The 20,599-nt window shown below is 43.2% G+C and overlaps 1 protein-coding gene across 6 annotated transcripts in view; it reads right to left on the minus strand.

Annotated features, from left to right (window-relative positions):
* SPIN1 (spindlin 1) overlaps positions 1 to 20,036 on the minus strand; it is an 89,008-nt gene extending 68,972 nt beyond the window's left edge. Inside the window, exons 1-2 of one of the 6 annotated variants that reach the window (XM_049895587.1) lie at positions 19,416 to 19,626; positions 15,058 to 15,229 (exon numbers count right to left, since the gene is read on the minus strand). The gene's annotated coding sequence lies outside the window, so the exon portion shown is untranslated. Of the gene's footprint in view, positions 1 to 5,185; positions 12,284 to 15,057; positions 15,230 to 16,068; positions 18,994 to 19,415; positions 19,630 to 19,951 lie in introns of those variants that run through there. The other 5 variants (XM_049895588.1, XM_049895584.1, XM_049895590.1 and 2 more) reach the window with 5 other exon arrangements.
* Between the last annotated feature and the right edge of the window lie 563 nt (positions 20,037 to 20,599).

A 20,599-nucleotide genomic window follows, 5' to 3' on the forward strand; every position in this document is an offset into this window, starting at 1 on the left:
GATGGCTTCACTGCAGAGTTCTACCAAACTTTCAGAGAAGAGTTAACACCACTACTACTAAAGGTATTTCAAAGCATAGAAAATGATGGAATACTACCTAACTCACTCTATGAAGCCACCATATCCCTGATACCAAAACCAGGTAAAGACACCACAAAAAAAGAAAATTGCAGACCTATATCCCTCATAAACATAGATGCAAAAATCCTCAACAAAATTCTAGCCAATAGAATTCAACAACATACCAAAAAAATACTCCACCATGACCAAGTGGGATTTATACCAGGTATGCAAGCCTGGTTTAATATTAGAAAAACCATTAATGCAATCCACCACATGAATAAAACAAAAGACAAAAACCACATGATCTTATCAATTGATGCAGAAAAGGCATTTGACAAAGTCCAACACCCATTCATGATAAAAACTCTCAGCAAAATAGGAATTGAAGGAAAATTCCTCAACATAATAAAGGGCATCTATACAAAGCCAACAGCCAACATCACCCCAAATGGAAAGAGCCTGGAAGCATTTCCCTTAAGAACGGGAACCAGAAAGGATGCCCTTTATCACGGCTCTCATTCAACATTGTGCTAGAGGTCCTAGCCAGAGCAATTAGGCTAGACAAAGAAATAAAGGGCATCCGGACTGGCAAGGAGGAAGTAAAATTATCTCCATTTGCAGATGACATGATCTTATACACAGAAAACCCTAAGGAAGCCTTCAGAAAACCACTGAAATTAATAGAAGAGTTTGGCAGAGTCACAGATTATAAGATAAACATACAAAAATCACTGGGATTCCTCTACATCAACAAAAAGAACATCGAAGAGGAAATCACCAAATCAATACCATTCACAGTAGCCCCCAAGAAGATAAAATACTTAGGAATAAATCTTACCAAAGATGTAAAAGACCTACACAAAGAAAACTACAAAGAACTAGTGCAAGAAACTAAAAAGGACTACGTAAGTGGAAAAAACATACCTTGCTCATGGATAGGAAGACTTAACATAGTAAAAATGTCTATTCTACCAAAAGCCATCTATACATACAATGCACTTCTGATCCAAATTCCAATGTCATTTTTTAGTGTGATGGAGAAACAAATCACAAACTTCGTATGGAAGGGAAAGAAGCCCCGGATATGTAAAGCATTACTGAAAAAGCAGAACAAAGTGGGAGGCCTCACTCTACCTGATTTTAGAACATATGTTACAGCTACAGTAGTCAAAACAGCCTGGTACTGGTACAACAACAGACATATAGACCAATGGAACAGAACTGAGAACCCAGATATAAATCCATCCACATATGAGCGGCTGATACTTGACAAAGGTCCAGTGTCAGTTAATTGGGGAAAAGATAGTCTTTTTAACAAATGGTGCTGGCATAACTGGATATCCATTCGCAAAAAACCAAACAGGACCCATACCTCACACCATGCACAAAAACTAATTCCAAGTGGATCAAAGACCTAAACATAAAGACTAAAAGGATAAAGATCATGGAAGAAAAATAGGGATAACGCTAGGAGCCCTAATTCAAGGCATAAACAGAATACAAAACATTACCAAAAAGACGAAGAGAAACCAGATAACTGAGAGCTCCTAAAAATCAAACACCTCTGCTCATCTAAAGACTTCACCAAAAGAGTAAAAAGACCACCTACAGATTGGGGAAAAAAATTCAGATATGACATCTCCGACCAGCGCCTGATCTCTAAAATCTACACGATTCTGGTAAAACTCAACCACAAAAAGACAAACAACCCAATCAGAAAGTGGGCAAAGGATATGAACACGCATTTCACTAAAGAAGATATTCAGGCAGCTAACAGATATATGAGAAAATGCTCTCGATCATTAGCCATTAGAGAAATGCAAATTAAAACCACGATGAGATTCCATCTCACTCCAACAAGGCTGGCATTAATCCAAAAAACACAAAATAATAAACGTTGGAGAGGCTGCAGAGAGACTGGAACTCTTATACACTGCTGGTGGGAGTGTAAAATGGTACAACCACTTTGGAAATCTATCTGGCGTTTTCTTAAAAAGTTAGAAATAGAACTACCATACAACCCAGAAATCCCACTCCCCGGAATATACCCTAGAGAAATAAGAGTCTTCACACGAACAGATATATGCACACCCATGTTTACTACAGCACTGTTTACAATAGCAAAAAGCTGGAAGCAACCAAGGTGTCCATCAACGGATGAATGGGTAAATAAATTATGGTATATTCACAAAATGGAATACTACGCATTGATAAAGAACAGTGAGGAATCTGTGAAGCATTTCATAACATGGAGGAACCTGGAAGGCATTATGCTGAGCGAAATTAGTCAGAGGCAAAAGGACAAATATTGTATAAGACCACTATTACAAGACTTTGAGAAACAGTATAAACTGAGAAGAACACATACTTTTGTGGTTAAGAGGCAGGGAGGGAGAGAGGGTGGGAGAGGGTTATTTACTGATTATTTAGGAGGTAAGAACTACTTTAGGTGAAGGGAAAGACAATACTCAATACAGGGAAGGTCAGCTCAACTAGACCGAAAGCCAAGAAGTTTCCAGGATAAAGTGAATGCTTGGAAGGTCTGCAGAGCAAGGGCAGGGGCTTGGGGACTATGGCTTAAGGGGACTTCTGAGTCAACGGGCAAAATAATTCTATTATGAAAACATTCTGCATCCCACTTTGAAGTGTGGCATCTGGGGTCTTAAATGCTGAAAAGCGGCCATCTAAGATGCATCAATTGGTCTCAACCCACCTGGATCAAAGGAGAAGGAAGAACACCAAGGTCACAAGATAATTATGATCCCAAGAGACAGAAAGGGCCACATGAACCAGAGACCTACATCATCCTGAGACCAGAAGAACTAGATGGTGTCCAGCCACAACCAATGACTGCCCTGACAGGGAGCACAACAGAGAACCCCTGAGGGAGCAGGAGATCAGTGGGATGCAGACCCCAAATTCTCATAAAAAGACCATACTTAATGGTCTGACTGAGACTAGAGGAATCCCGGCGGTCATGGTCCCCAAACCTTCTGTTGGCCCTGTACAGGAACCATTCCTGAAGACAACTCATCAGACATGGAAGGGACTGGACAATGGGTTGGATAGAGATGCTGATGAAGAGTGAGCTACTTGTATCAGGTGGACACTTGAGACTGTGTTGGCATCACCTGTCTGGAGGGGAGACGGGAGGGTAGAGCGGGTTAGAAACTGGCAAAACAGTCATGAAAGGAGAGACTGGAAGGAGGGAGCGGGCTGACTCATTAGGGGAGAGTAAGTGGGAGTATGTAGTAAGGTGTATATAAGCTTACATGTGACAGACTGACTTGATTTGTAAACTTTCACTTAAAGCACAATAAAAATTATTTAAAAAAAAAGATTACTTTTAGCTTATGCTAAAGGAAAAAATTACAGATAAAAGATACATAAAAAATATTACCAGAGTAAACCAAAAAATTACTAGTTTCAACCCAGAGATTAATACTAAATAAAAAAGGTCATTCAATAGAGCTTTACACTTATTCAACAAAAATATTCTTTTGACAGCGTGCTTAGGTGCTTAATCAAAATTTAGTTTTTATTTAAATAAAATTTAGGATGTTTGGGAAAAGGGTAATAAGTCATGTTTCAAGTACTCAATGAGGCTGCCACGAAGAATGCTTTCATTGAATCATCAGCTGCACTGATCTGTGCATCACTACTACAACTGAAGTGGTTCTGCAAAAATTAACCTTCAAAAATATTAATTTACCAAAATGGAACAAAGAATTAAACTCAGCCTAAGAATGGTTTTAAGAATTAGTAACCCCCTGAAGCTCACCAACCAAGAAATGATGATCCTAGCTTTAGGAGGGTCACTATGATTCACAATCAACTCAACGGCAACGAGTTTGGTTTTTCTTTTTTTTTTTTTTTAAAGCTTTCGTGCCCATCTATCCAAATTGTGGGTTAGGGAGGGTCTGGAAATGTTGTGCGAAGCCACTAAGCCTAATGATCTTGGTTAATTTGGAGTTTATTTTCTATGTGTTTTTGGCAAAGAGTTGAATAAAATGTTTCATGGTAATTACTAACTTCATCTACAGCAACACTTCAAAAAAATGTATTCTTAGAAATAACTTTCAGAAGAAAAAGCAGGTAGATTAAAAACACAGTATTGGCTCAACAAACACTGAGCAAATGAGGAGAGCAAAACACTTCTAGCAGAAGGAAATCAAGAAAATGTCAAGGAAGAAAGGGTCTCTACACTGGGTCTCAAAAGGCAGGTAGGACTCCCAGCTTCCTGCCTACATTCTTTGCCTGCTGAGATTACAGGCAGTATTTTCTTGCCACCCACAATGAACACCATCAATCTTGCCCAGGTAAGCTTCTCAGATCATCAGTGTTCTGCAGAACACGGTCATTTCTTTCATAAACAACAATGACCTGCGGAGCTGTCAACTAAGTCAAGCACTGGGGAACTTTTTAGCTTCTCCCCTTCCACTTCTTCCCATTACCTAAAAATGAGTTCAAATTTCCATTATTCTTTAGCCAAACAAAAAGAATCATTCATTTGTGCTGCCCTACTGAAATCTAACCTATCTGCCATTAAAACAATGACTTTCGTATTATCAAATTCAATGAACTCATCAGGCACCAGTGGATTTTACTCTTGCAGCATTTTTTGTACTTCCTTTGTGTTTGGGACCATATTTCTCAGCTTTCCTAGCTTTTCCTTCCCCTTGACCTCTACTCCAAAATCCCATCTCAAAGCTATTTCATTCAGCCTTAGTGTTACCTGATGCCACAGACAACTAAGTTCACTGCATACAAAATTGAGAATGTCAAACCTAAAAGTTATTATGCTGCCATCTAAGAGAAAAACTTGGCTAAGACGAGGTTCCTAAAGATGCTCTTAAGGGGTATCTGTGGATTCCCTGATACCATGTAAAACTGTATGCATCTTTCTTTGGCACTTCAAAATGAAATATGATCAAAAAGAAGTTAAGAATTACAGAGAATGTTGTTGCTGTTGTTAGGTGCCCTCAAGTCAGTTCCGACTCATAGTGACCCTACATACAACAGAACAAAATGCTGCCTGGTCCTATGCCATCCTCACAATCGTTATGCTTAAGCCCATCGTTGCAGCTGCTGTGTGGTTGGGGTCTTCCTCTTTTCCACTGACCCTGTACTTTACCAAGCATGATGTCCTACTCCAGGGACTGATCCTTCCTGACAACATGTCCAAAGCATGTGAGAGGTAGTCTTGCCATCCTTGCTTCTAAGGAGCATTCTGGTTGTACTTCTTCTAAGACAGATTTGTTCATTCTTTTGGCAGCCCATGGTATATTCAATATTCTTCACCAGCACAATTCAAAGGTGTCAGTTCTTCTTTGGTCTTCCTTAGTCATCACCCAGCTTTCACATGGCTATGAGGCAACGGAAAACACCATGGCTTGGGTCACGGGCATCTTAGTCTTCAACGTGGTCTCTTTGCTTTTCAACATTTTAAATAGGTCTTTTGCAGCAGATTTGCCCAATACAATGCATCTTTAGATTTCTTGACTGCTGCTTCCATGGGTGTTGACTATGGATCCAAATAAAATGAAATCCTTGACAACTTCAATCTTTTCTCCGTTTATCATGACGTTTACTGGTCCAGTTGTGAGGATTTGTTTTCTTTATATTGAGGTGTTATCTATACTGAAGGTTGTCCTCTTTGATCTTCATCAGTGTTTCAAGTCCTCTTCACTTTCGGCAAGCAAGGCTGTGTCATCTGTGTAATGCAGGTTGTTAATGAGTCTTCCTCCAATCCTTATCCCACATTCCTCTTCCTATAGTCCAGCTTCTCGGATTATCTGCTCAGCATACAAGTTGAATAGGTATGGTAAAAGGATACAACCCTGACACACACCCTTCCTGACTTTAATCCATACAGTATCCCCTTGTTCTGTTCGAATGACTGCCTCATGAGCACAACTAAGTGTTCTGGAATTCCTGTTCTCGGCAATGTTATCCACAATTTGTTATGATCCACACAGTCGAATGCCTTTGCACAGTCAATAGAACACGGGTAAACATCTTTCTGGCATTCTCTGCTTTCACCCAAGATCCATCTGACACCAACAATGATATCCGTGGTTCCACGTCCTCTTCTGAATCTGGCTTGAATTTCTGGCAGTTCCCCATCGATACACTGCTGCAGTCGCTTTTGAATGATCTTCAGCAAGAGAAAAGTATCAAGAAATCAATTAGCAATGTTTTCTGGAACCATCAGAAGAAATTTTGGTATATTTTTACCATATTTTATTAGTGGCAATATAACTGGAAAAAAATGACCCCTACAGATAAGGGCAAAGATGGGAACAGACAGTACACAAATGATGAAATAACCCGTAATTAAAGAACAGAAGGTTGTATTCTCCCCACCTCAGTCCATCCCCAAACATACTCTAGTAATTAAAGGGAAAAAAAAAAGGTCCTTAGGATACCAAGCTTCAACTCCTTCATAGCAAGGCCTCTGGGTATTAGAACTGGTTTAAGTCTGGGAATGATTGGGGGCGCTGGAATTCTCTTGTTTTGATGACTGAAGTCAGATTTCTGTTCACTAGATCTAGTTATTCTGCTTATACAGATCAAATAAGACTTTAGTAGCCCATCTATTTCAGTTCTAGGAGACACCATAATCTCCTTAGCCAATACCAAAGACCTCTGTGAACTAGACTATTCCAATTACTGCTTTAGCTATGCTGCCTATTAGAGGAATTAGGTCCACCATGTCTTTCGTGAGTAAGTGCTGCCACTTGGCTCCTGCTACCCCAGAGTCACATCATCCCCACTGAGTTTAGGGATCCCAGGAATCTGTTATCTGCTAACTCACCTCACTGCTGTGAGGCCGTGATTGGGCCTACAACTGCTGCAACTACTCCACCATCCCCTGGATCCTCTTTGAGAGTCTGTCTCCTAGGCCAAGTGCATGGGATTAACTCCGTGACCAAGTACTCAGTTCTTGCAGGACACCTACATCACCAAGGTCAGAGGCAAGAGGAAATGACCCAGGTTTCAGTCCATCCTGCTTGTGGCTTCCAGCTTGTTCCTGTTCTTCCCCACTTTACATCCATCTTCCCTTCCCTAATGATTGCCCTATGGACTTCAAGCTCGAGCATCAGACACAAAGGCTGTTTAGCCAGCTCCCCCATGTTAACTCAAACCTCTGTAACAAATCCCTTCAATAAATACACACACACACACCCCTTTCTTCATCCATCCTAGCGGTTCTGCTTCCTTGATCAAACCTTAACACACTCTATGATCCTGAATAAATGCAATTAAAATTCAACAAATGTTTACTCATTCAATAATGAAGAATTAACTTTGCCCAAAGAAAGGTCTGGCCTTCCTCCATGTTCCTGAGAGATAACCTCTGAACTCTTGGAATTCCCCAAGTGACTGGAGCGTGCTTGTTATTCACAGTGAGGCTCTCTGAGCACACCTGACAGTTTATGCTAAAGAGGTGACTTGTGGGCGGCCCCTCGATAGTTTATGCCAATGAAATGACTCAGGATGGGGGCTGGCCATGCCAGAAGATCAAAAGGTGATCAAAGGTTTGGACCCCTGAACCAGGTGACTTCTGGGGAGGGACAGGAAGCTGGAGACTGAATTCAATCACATGGCCAATAGTCCAACCAATCATGCCTCTGCAATGAAGCCTCAATAAAGCCTGTCGACACTAAAGCTCCTGCAGGCTTTACTGATTCACAATATTCTGCGTACTGTGACACATCAGTGTGACAGGAGAATGATGTGTCCTGACTACACTGGGACACCATCCCAGACCCAGCCCTATGTCTCTCCCTTTGGCTGATTCTGACTTATATTCTTCTGCTGTAATAAAACTGCAATCCTAAGTACAGTGTTAGTTCCTGAGTTCTGTGAGCCATTCTAGCAAATCATCAAACCTGAGGGAGTAGTGGAAACTCCCAAGTTTGTTGATCGAAAGTGAGGGTGCCCACTTGGGAGCAAAGGAGAATGAAGAACACCAAAGATACAAGGTAATTATGAGCCCAAAAGGCAGAAAGGCCCACATAAATCAGAGACTACATCATCCTGAGACCAAAAGAACTAGATGGTGCCCAGCTATAAACGATGACTGCCCTCACAGGGAACACAACAGAGAATCCCTGATGGAGCAGGAGAGCAGTGCGATGCAGACCTCAAATTCTCATAAAAAGACCAGACTTCATGGTTTGACTTAGACTAGAAGGACCCCGGAGGTCACGGTCCCCAGATATTTTTGTTGGCCCAAGACTGGAACCATCCCCAAAGCCAAGTCTTCAGACAACGATTGGACTGGACTATAAGATGGAGCCCCGAGGTGTCTGTCAGTCTGTCATACTGTGGGGGCTTGTGTGTTGCTGTGATGCTGGAAGCTATGCCACCGGTATTCAGATACCAGCAGGGTCACCCATGGAGAACAGGTTTCAGCTGAGCTTCTAGACTAAGATAGACTAGGAAGAAGGACCCGCTTCTAGACTAAGACAGACTAGGAAGAAGGATCTGGCAGTCTACTTCTGAAAAGCATTAGCCAGTGAAATTCTTATGAATAGCAGCAGAACATTGTCTGCTACAGTGCTGGAAGATGAGCCCCCCAGGTTGGAAGGCACTCAAAAGATGACTGGGGAAGAGCTGCCTCCTCAAACTGGAGTGGACCTTAATGACGTGGATGGAGTAAACCTTCTGGGACCTCCATCTGCTGACGTGGCACAACTCAAAATGAGAAGAAACAGCTGCAAACGTCCATTAATATTCGGAACCTGGAATGCACGAAGTATGAATCTAGGAAAATTGGAAATCATCAAAAATAAAATGGAATGCATAAACATCGATATCCTAGGCATCAGTGAGCTGAAATAAACTGGTATTGGCCATTTTGAATCGGACAATCATATAGTCTACTATGCTGGGAATGACAACTTGAAGAGGAATGGTGTTGCATTCATCACCAAAAAGAACATTCCAAGATCTATCCTGAAGTACAACACTGTGAGTGACAGGATAATATCCATACGCCTACAAGGAAGACGAGTGAATACGACTATTTTTCAAATTTACACACCAACCACTGGGGCCAAAGACGAAGAAAAAGATTTTTATCAGCTGCTGCAGTCTGAAATTGATCAAACATACAACCAAGATGCATTAATAATTACTGGCAATTGGAATGCGAAAGTTGGAAACAAAGAAGAAGGATCAGTAGCTGGAGAATATGGCCTTGGTGATAGAAACAATGCCGGAGATCGAATGAAAGAATTTTGCAAGACCAACGACTTCTTCATTGCAAATACCTTCTTTCACCAACATAAACGAAGACTATACACATGGACCTCACCAAATGGAACACACAGAAATCAAACTGACTACATCTGTGGAAAGAGACAATGGAAAAGCTCAGTATCATCAGTCGGAACAAGGCCAGGGGCCAACTGTGGAACAGACCATCAATTGCTCATATGCAAGTTCAAGCTGAAACTGAAGAAAATCAGAGGAAGTCCACGAGAGCCAAAATATGACCTTGAGTATATCCCACCTGAATTTAGAGACCACCTGAAGAACAGATTTGACCCACTGAACACTAGTGACCGTAGACCAGACGAGTTGTGGAACGACATCAAGGACATCATCCATGAAAAAAGCAAGAGGTGACTGAAAAGACAGGAAAGAAAGAAAAGACCAAGACGGATGTCAGAGGAGACTCTGAAACTTGCTCTTGTGCGTCAAGCAGCTAAAGCAAAAGGAAGAATTCATGAAGTAAAAGAACCGAACAGAAGATTTCAAAGGGCCTCCCAAGAAGACAAAGTATTTTAATGACATGCAAGAGGTGAAGATGGAAAACCAAAAGGGAAGAACACGCTCGGGTGTTTCTCAAGCTGAAAGAACTGAAGAAAAAATTCAAGCCTCGAGTTGCAACAGTGAAGGATTCCATGGGGAAAATATTAAATGATCTAGGAAGCGTCAAAAGAAGATGGAAGGAATACACAGAGTCATTATATCAAAAAGAATTAGTCGATGTTCAACCATTTCAAGAGGTGGCATATGATCAGGAACCGATGGTACTGAAGGAAGAAGTCCAAGCTGCTCTGAAGGCACTGGCGAAAAACAAGGCTCCAGGAACTGATGGAATATCAATTGAGATGTTTCAACAAACAGATGCAGCACTGGAAGTGCTCACTCGTCACAAGAAATATGAAAGATAGCTTCCTGGCCAACTGACTGGAAGAGACCCATATTTATGCCAGTTCCCAAGAATGATGATCCAACCTAATGTGGAAATTAGAGAACAATATCATTAATATCACACACAAGCAAAATTTTGCTGAGGATCATTCAAAAGCGGCTGCAGCAGTATATCGACAGGGAACTGCCAGAAATTCAGGCTGGTTTCAGAAGCGGATGTGGAACCAGGGATATCACTGCTGATGTCAGATGGATCCTGGCTGAAAGCAGAGAACACCAGAAGGATGTTTACCTGTGTTTTATTGATTATGCAAAGGCATTTGACTGTGTGGATCATAACAAACTATGGATAACACTGCGAAGAATGGGAATTCCAGAACACTTAATTGTGCTCATGAGGAACCTTTATATGGATCAAGAGGCAGTTGTTCAGACAGAACAAGGGGATACTGATTGGTTAAAGTCAGGAAAGGTATGCGTCAGGGCTGTATTCTTTCACCATACCTATTTAATCTGTATGCTGAACAAATAATACGAGAAGCCGGACTATATGAAGAAGAGTGGGGCATCAGGATCGGAGGAAGCCTCGTTAACAACCTGCGTTATGCAGATGACACAACCTTGCTTGCTGAAAGTGAAGAGGACTTGAAGCACTTACTGATGAAAATCAAAGACCACAGCCTTCAGTATGGATTATACCTCAACATAAAGAAAACAAAAATCCTCACAACTGGACCAATGAGCAACATCATGATAAACGGAGAAAAGACTGAAGTTGTCAAGGATTTCATTTTACTTGGATCCACAATCAACAGCCACGGAAGCAGCAGTCAAGAAATCAAAAGACTCGTTGCATTGGGCAAATCTGGTGCAAAGGACCTCTTCAAAGTGTTGAAGAGCAAAGATGTCACCCTGAAAACTAAGGTGCACCTGACCCAAGCCATGGCGTTTTCAATCACATCATACGCATGTGAAAGCTAGACAATGAATAAGGAAGACCGAACAAGAGTTGACACCTTTGAATTGTGGTGTTGGTGAAGAATATTGAATATATCATGGACTGCCAAAAGAACGAACAAATCTGTCTTGGAAGAAGTGCGGCCAGAATGCTCCTTAGAGGCAAGGATGGCGAGACTGTGTGTTGCATACTTTGGACATGTTGTCAGAAGGGATGAGTCCCTGGAGAAGAACATCATGCTTGGCAGAGTACAGGGTCAGCAGAAAAGAAGAAGACCCTCAACAAGGTGGACTGACACAGTGGCTGCAACAACGAGCTCAAGCATAACAACAATTCTAAGGATGGCGCAGGACCGGGCAGTGTTTCGTTCTATTGTGCATAAGGTGGCTATGAGTCGGAACCGACTCGACGGCACCTAACAACAACAACCACAGAAGATGGAAAATGATACTGGTGAGGAGTGAGTTTTTTGACTCACACAGACACATGAGACTATGTGGGCAGCTCCTGTCCGGACAGGAGATGAGAAGGCAGAGGGTGACAGAAGCTGGCCGAACGGACACAGGGAATACAAGGTGGAGAGGAAGTGTGTGCTGACTCATCAGGGGGAGAGCAACTGGGCGTACACGGGAAGGTGTACAAAAATTTCTATATGAGAGACTGACTCGAACTGTAAACTTTCACTTAAAGCACAGTAAAAATAAGTAAATAAATAAAGTGAGGATATTCTAAGGACCCCCTAAGCTTGTGGCTGGTGTCTGACATGAGGGCAGTCTCATGAAGGACTGTGTCCTTAACCTGTGAAGTTTGGCCTGCCTCAGGCAGCTTATGTCAGAAGTCATTTACACCCACTTTATGATAGACACCTGTGCCGTAGACAAGCTACTTAACTGCACGGTCTCCATTTCCTCACTGGGTAAGTCTACCTAGCTCACAAGTAGTTTGAACACTCACAATTCAGACACTGAGCTAAGTACTAGGAGAATAATTACGGGCAAAAACTGGTATAGTCTCCACTTTCATGAAGATCAGCTTTTCTGGAAAAGTAAAATTACTTAATGTAAACACATGTAACACTGTAATTTTGATAAGTACCAAGAAGGAAAAATATGCATCACTAATATTAGGACTTGACTTCAGGGAGGTCAAGAAAAGCTTTGTAGAAAAATTAATATTCGACAAGAACTGCTAAAAACTGATGGTTGCTGAAGCTCTATGATAGATACACGGGGGTTCACTGGACTATTCTCCCTACTTTTGTTCTGAAAATTTTCACTCAAACACAGAAAAAAAATTTTTTTTAAAGCGATGCTTGAGCCAAGCTCTTAAAGGCAGACTAGGAACAACTGAAACAAGGAAAGAAAAGTTTTCCAGGCAGAGATAACACAATTAACAAGACCCCTGACGGAAGAGAAGATGGTATACTGGAAATCAAAGACAGACGAGTTTGGCTGGAGCAAAGAAAGCAAGAGAAAACATGGTACAAGCCAAGGTGGAGGCCCAAAAGGAGTTATATATACCTTTGAGGCCACTTTATGAAGTTCTGCTCTTAAAGCAGTAGAAAGCCATCGAGGGTTTTAAGTAAAAGGGTAACAACCAGATCTGCCTTTAAAAAAGGTAATTTTTTGGCACTAACAAAAGTACAAATGTATTTATTTTTACACAGCAATCCACTATCTTAAAGCTATACCTACACAAATATAAAATACATGCAAAAGGTTATTCACCGCAGCTACATATTTAACAGCACTAAAATATAAAAACCCAAATATTCATCAATAAGAGACAAGTTGGAACCACAAAGGAATGAGGAAGAACTTACGTATAAATGCGGAGTGATCTTCAGAATATATTAAGAAAGGGAAATAAAAATGTACCTGATTGCTTAAAACCCAGTAACCCAGTGCCGTCGAGTCGATTCCGACTCGTAGCAACCCTACGGGACGGAGGAGAACTGCCCCATAGGGTTTCCGAGGAGCACCTGGTGGATTCGAACTGCCGACCCTTTGGTTAGCAGCCGTAGCACTTAACCACTAAGCCACATTGCTTGTATTTGCAAAAATGAAACACAGAAAGAAGAAACCGGAGGGGAAGGCGGACGGTAATGAGAGGAGGGGACAGGAATGGAAGCAAGACTGTGAACACCCACACCGTTTAAAATCAGTTTTGACTTCTGAACGACATAAACGTTTTATGCATTAAAAAAAAGTCCCCCAAATACAAAATGAAAGTAATTCTCAAACGTGACAACTTCATGCAAATAAAACAAATTAGTTATAAAACTGGTAACATCATCATAAAAAGAGACTTTTTGAATCCCTTACACGGATACCTTCTAAGAACGAAAAAAACTACAACCAAACACCAACCAGAAGTTAACTCCCTATTATCACTGGCCCTTCTGAGCTCCTTCGCATTTACAAAACAGAGCAATTATGCTAATGCTGCTGGAAATGCAAGTTTTCAACGCGAAAGAAAAAAATGCTATGTAAATCTGAACTGGAAATACCAATACAAAACAAGATTTATATTATTTCCCGAGTTTGTCTAAGGAAAACTGCGGCATTCCAGTCGCAAAGACAGCATACCACACCCATACTTTGGTATCTAAATTCTACTTCCCAAAGAAAGGAGTGAAAAGAAATGGCTAAAGGCAGATATTGGGCAGAGACCATCTACCGTGAGCCTCTGACATTTCACATCAAAAAGCACCAGATGTTTCAAAGATTAACAGAGTCCTGAAGAGCCCTGGGAGAAGCCCTAGCAGCGCAGTGGTTAAGCGCTCGAATGCTAACCAGAGGGTCAGTGGTTCGAATCTACCAGCTGCTCCACAGGAGAAAGGTGTAACAGTCTGCTTCCTTAAAGATTACAGTCTTGGAAACCCTATGGGGCAGTTCTACTCTGACCTATAGGGTCAGGATGAGTCAGAAACAACTTGAGGGCAATGGTTTTTTTTTTTTTTTTGGTCAAAGGAAAGAAAAAAAGCTTGAAGGACTCCCATAGGCCCATAGCTGGGACAAACTGAGCAAAATAATGACTATTTGATTAAAATACAATGGATATATAAAAAGTCATGGATCCGCAATGATTTTCAAAAAAGAAACCCACAAAAACAAGACAAAACCACACCTGCACAGGGGCATTCTTCCCTCTCCTTATCACTTCTGTCAGGATCCAAAACTTGGTCTAGTAATATTAATTCAGGTACATGATTAATAATCACTTGCAAACAGGTCCAAAAACTAAAAATAATCTATAAAGATATAACTACAAACAATTTAACTATAAACGAATAAAAATAAATAAATAAATAAATAAATAAACGAATATAACCTACGTTAAATAGACTTTTTTTTTAAGACAATAGCACAATGTAAACACACCACGAATGGTATAAAAAATATCAGTCTCTTCATTCACTCTTTCGACATTTTAATAAAATATAAATGTTGAGTTTACCTCCCCACCCCCAATAAAGTCAACATATTTAGCATTCTAGTGACCCCAAACTGATCCCCTCTGCCTTCTCTGACAGGTTAAACTGAAGACTAGCGAACTAGTGAACTAGTGATTCTACACTGGCCAAATTCTCCTACCCATCTGTCATGGATTGAATTATGTCCCCCTCAAAATGTGTGTTAAGCCAGGATTCCTAGTATTCTGTGGTTTCCTCCATTTTGTGTTTGCAATTTCATGTTAAAGAGGATTAGGGTGAGATTGTAACACCCCTACCAGGTCATCTCCCTGATCCAATATGAAGGGAGTTTCCTTTGGGTGTGGCCTGTACCACCTTTTCTCTCTCTCTCTCTCTCTCTCTAGAAAGAGATAAAATAAAAGGGAAGCAAACAGAGTTGGGGACCTCATACCTCCAAGTAAGCAGCACCAGGAGCAGAGCACGTCCTTTGGACCTGAGGTTCCTGCACTGAGATGCTCCCAGACCAAGGGAAGACTGATGACAAGGACCTTCCTCCAGAGCCGATAGAGAGAAAGCCATCCCCTGGAGCTCGCACCATGAATTCAGACTTCTGGGCTACTGCGCTGTGAGAGAATAAACTTCTCTTTGTTAAACTCATCCACTTGTTGTATTTCAGTTATAGCACCACTAAATGACCATAACGTCACCTTTCATACTGTTCTAATAATTACCCTTCTTTCGATGGCTTCCCCCTACCTATAGAACAACCGCCAACCACTCTAATGTGGTGTGCAGAATTACTTAAAATTCAACCCCAGATAGACCAGCCATACCAAACTACAAGTGGTGTTATGCCAGGAGCCCTATTAATCACTTTATTTAATTACCTCATTTAAGCATACATCTGATGAGATAGGTGTTCTTCCGCTGTCACACAGAAGGAAAATGTAATAGACGAGATACATTCAAATTCAGGACCATTCTTCATGCCTCTGCTCCTGCTGCCCCCGCCCCCTCCATCTACACTTCCTTCCCTCTCCTCCTCTAAAATTCCTGACCCTACTACAGCATCATCTTTTCTTCCAAGATACCATTCAGCATCGAACTTCCTCATTACGTGCACATAGCTTCCCTACTAGGCTGTAAAAGGTATTTACAAATAAATCTTTGTTTATGTATGCACATGACTCCTCCCAGAAAGGATTTATGGTAGTTTCAAGGCATAAAATAGGCACCCGATAGATTTAAAATTAAATTGAACACTGAGGCTCAACAAGTTGTTTACTCCACCATGACCCAAAAAAAAAAAAAAAAAATCACTCTAATGACTATAAAAAACCTGTTGCCAAGAGCCCCTGAGGGAGCAGCAAAGCAGTGGGATGCAGACCCCGAAATTCTCGTAAGACCAGACTTAATGGTCTGACTGAGACTAGAAGGACCCTAGTGGTCATGGCTCCCAGACCTTCTGTTGGCCCAGGACAGGAACCATTCCCGAACCCAACTCTTCAGACATGGATTGGACTGGACAACGGGGTGGAGAGGGATGCTGGTGAGGAGTGAGCTTCTTGGATCAGGTGGACACTTGAGCCTATGTTGGCATCTCCTGCCTGGAGGGAAGACGAGAGGGTGGAGGGGGTTAGAAGCTGGCGAAATGGACACGAAAAGAGAGAGCGGAGGGAGAGAGCAGGCTGTCTCATTAGGGGGAGAGTAATTGGGGGTATGTAGTAAGGTGTATATGGGTTTTTGTGTGAGAGGCTGACTTGTAAACTTTCACTTAAAGCACAATAAAAATTATTAAAAAAAAAAAACAAAAACCTGTTGCCGCTGAGTAGATTCCAACTCATAGCCACCCTAAGAAAAGAGCAGAACTGCCCCCGGGGGTTTCCAAGGAGCTGCTGGTGAATCCGAACTGCCAACCTTTTGGTTAGCAGTCAAAGACAGCTCTTAACCACTGCACCACCAGGTCTAATGACTATAAACCAAACCCACTGCCATCAAGTCAATTCTGACTCATAGCGACCTTACTGCCTACAGCAAAGCACAAAAGTAGGAAGGGGAAGGAAATCAACATTTATTGTCATCAGCTACTATACTTCAGTAACTGTACTGGGAATTCTATGGATCCATTTCCTGTAATTCTCAAAACAGCCTTGTAAGTTTCATCCCTGGTGTACATTCTGGGGAATAAGAGGTTAAAAAAAAGGATACATGATGAATTAGTTCTGTGGCTTTGGACCAGTACTGGAGCTCAATTTCAACCCAGGTTCTTCTGATATGAAAGGCTATGATAACTTCAGAACCCACAACTTTTTAACAAAACCATAATGCCTTTCAAGCTGAGTAAAATAATTGGGCAAAATTATTCTCTTCTAACTTCTTTTCATTCAAAGGAAAGGGAAAAAAACATTCAATTTAGCATCCAATAAATAAAAGGATTTACATAAATATATATTAACTGCCCTTTCCCAACAAATTAAGAGTCTGCTAACAGCTAACGAAGAGAAATGCCCAACAGCATTCTTTTTAACCTCTAAATCATCTGAATGATTAGCTCTTCAAAAACCGTAGTATTCTTAATTTCTAGCATACCAGGAAAAAAATCGTAACAATTGGTAACCTTATTACTGTTAACAGTGTGTGCAATCATCTAAGTCATTGGGAAGCGGGAACACTGTAACTAGTTAACGTTTTCTAGTTTTAAGATTTTGGATTAACAAATTTCATAAATACAGTAAGAGCCAAATTTGGGGTACTGCTCATAAAATCCACAGGACACACAAACCACATCAACCTCATGATCCCTCAGTTCAAAATTAGTTCACTGTAGTGCTCAACATTTCAAAACGTATGTTCCAGGCAACAACCTCTGTTTCCTGAATTCTGGGCGCTAAAAAATATTACACCAAAACAGAACAAAAAAAAAGAGTTCTGGGGTCAGATATAGAAAACACTACTAGAATATTTACCAGAACTTTTGACATGATAATCTGAATGGTGACCCCGAGAAGAGATGAAAAGGACACAGCACTGTTTCCCAAACTTATTTGGCCAAGGCACCCCTTTTTCCTGCAGCATCTCCTAGAATTACTGCCACAAATGGCACATTCAACAACACTGCTTCAGATAGTCCAAAACCGAGTTACTGACATCTTGTAGTGTTATTCTGTTCTGAATTGGTAATTAAAGGCACTGTCAGAAACCACTACTGAAATTCCAGGGAGCAATGCAAGTCTTAATAAAAAAATCTTAAACATAAAGAGATGACTACAGACTTATTCTGGCCCTCTCACCTTATCCACTTCATATCATAACAGTAATCATTTCACTACACAAAAGATTAAAAATAAATTCAATTTTATCTCTCACAATAAACTAATACCTCTATCCATAAAAACACTATGCAACTTCAATACATAATTATCAAATATGGATAATGGGCGTTCTCTAAGTTATGTTTATCTCGTTCCTGTCTTTTTGGTTTTTACCCATTAGCTAAAGCTGGACGGACAAGGGGAAAGCCGCCTCATTTCACGTGATCTCTTTCTGAAATTTCACCTCTCTTAAAGAATCTTCACAAATGTATGTCCTGGCATAAATCCTTGGGTTTAGATTTTTCACTTCCTAACAAGAGTCACGTAGAAAGCACTATACTCTCTATCAATCCTCTCAGAAGATATACAGTTCCTTCCAGAATATTCTACCAGAAAAAAAGTTACATAGGTATTCACATTTTGGTATGTATGTTTTCTTTGGCACAAGTCATATTATCCGGAGACATCCTTTAAAACACTTTAGTGCGTCCTGTATTGCTTTTAACATACACAGTAAAATAGCCAAACGAATTATTTCAGCCAGAGTAAAAACACCTCGATATGTTTGGAAAATCCTCTTCAAAACTTGGAATCCCAGCTCAATTATAAAAAGTAAATATAAAAACAATTGAGTAAATAAGCTGAGGAGCCTATTTAATATTTACTACTGAAGCCATTACTAAAAGCCAATCCCGTAAAATCCAGAATGCATAATCAACACAAGAATCTAACAGCGAAAGCCAAACCAAAAAGCACTGCGTAGCTTCCGTATCATAAAATTCATCCGAACAGATTCCTTACAGGATACATTCAAGGTCACTTTGATGGATTAAAAAAAAAAGTGTCAAAAGAAATGCATATTCCCACCGTCGATTTCATGCCCAACAGAAGGCTGCCGAAGTGTTTAACGGAGCCAGGAGAGGGTGCTGCGAATGCCGGAGCACCGCATAGGGTCGGAAATGTGCTAGTGGGCGTCACTGGAACGACGAGAAAACACGCCTTTTCGGTAAATTCAACAACTTCCAAGGGCTAAGGGCTCTCCACGTGAAAAGCAACGCTATTGTGAGCATACAATATCCCTCACCCTCGAAGGAGCAGCGAAAAGTGCAAGTTGACCCATTTACTGAAACAACCCGCCGCCGCAGGAGGCGCGGCAACCCCCCACGCGCCGCTGACACCGGTCCAGAAGCCCCACCGCAGCGCCAGCCCGGGCTCCGCGCGAGAGCATCCGGTGTTCCGCCCGGCCGCTCGGGGCCCAGGTAGTGCCGCTTCTCTTCCTCCTTCCGGTGCCCAGCCTCGTCGGGCGCGGACAGGCCCGGGCTATTATGCAACACTGAACATCTTGCCGCCGCCAACGATTTTGGCGCATCGTCCCCTCCCCCACCGCCCTCGAAAATACGCAGCGCGAAGCCCTCCCGCCCCACGCGCCGCGTGGCTCTCCGTCCCGCTCGTTTGCCGCCGCCAACAGCTGACACGGCCTGGGCCCGCAGAGCCTTACCGGAACCCTGCCGGGCGCGCAGCGCAGGCGGAGCACTGGCTCCGAGTAACAAAAGCGGGCGCTAAGGGACCGGCGGTGCGGGGGACGCGGGGCGCGCCGCGGCGGCGGCCATGTTGGCAAGGCGGGGCGGGGCGCGCAGTGCCGGGACTCGCAGGGCGTCGGCGGCCCAGGGCTGCGGGGAGGGACCGGCGCGCGGCGGCGGCGAACAAAGGAGCGCGCGCTCGGCGCCAGAGGCCCCGGCGGCCCCCGCCCCGCGCAGGCGTCCCGGCCGGCAGGGGGCGCTGTGCAGGCGCGGCCCGGGCACTGGACAATGCGACGCCGGGGAGCCAGGCGGGCGTCGGCCGGCCGGGCGGTCCGGCAGCTCTCACCTGGGCGCGACAGGGCGCCGACTGCAGCCAGAGTAGCCTTGCGGCCCGCCCGCCTGCGCCTGAGGCCAAAGAGCGGCGCCGACGCACGCTTCACGCCCGCACACCTCTCATGGCAGCGATGCTGCTCCCCAGGCGCCCCTGCTTCCGCCCGCGGCGGAGAGGCCTCACCTGCCGACCCGCCAGAGGCCTGCCGTCCGCAAACCCCACACGGGCTCCCGCCGTCCCTCTTCTCAAGCTCCCCGCCCCGGCCCAAACCCGAGCCAGACGGCGCCTCCCCGCCCCCCGGCCTCCGCGGCGCACGCGCACTGGGCCCGCCGAACTGCGGCGGCCCCGCCAGCCCGGCGGCCCGCACCGAGCCCGGAAGAGCTGCGCACGCGCCGCCGGGCCGGCTCGGGAGGGGCGGGGCCTCGCGGCTGCTCACCTGAAAAGATGGGCGGAGTGTCCGCACAGCCTGCCAGGCAGTCGGAGCCTCCAGGTGCGAGCCGCGAGCTACCGGCCAGCATCGCCTCCGGGTCGAGGGTGGCGTGAAGAGTGCAGAGCTCCCGGAACCTTGGAGTGACATCGTTTCTACGGAAAGTTAGGCCGCCTTGGAGGAATTTGGTTCCTGTTTCCTACGAAGACTTTCTAAGAAATGATGAGGTGCTCTTTGTCCTTAAACAGCACACCCCAAAGATTTATGGAACTGGATAAAATAGCAAGAATATCCGGAAAAAAGGTGAGTTTTGAACGACGGACGCTACACCAGCTAAATTTCAGTAACGTAGGTTTTAGGTTCAAGACTGCAGAAGTTAAGCTCTTTATAAAAGTAAATTTGTT

This window comes from Elephas maximus, chromosome 9 (genome assembly GCF_024166365.1).
Source record: "Elephas maximus indicus isolate mEleMax1 chromosome 9, mEleMax1 primary haplotype, whole genome shotgun sequence".
Taxonomy (NCBI): domain Eukaryota; kingdom Metazoa; phylum Chordata; class Mammalia; order Proboscidea; family Elephantidae; genus Elephas; species Elephas maximus.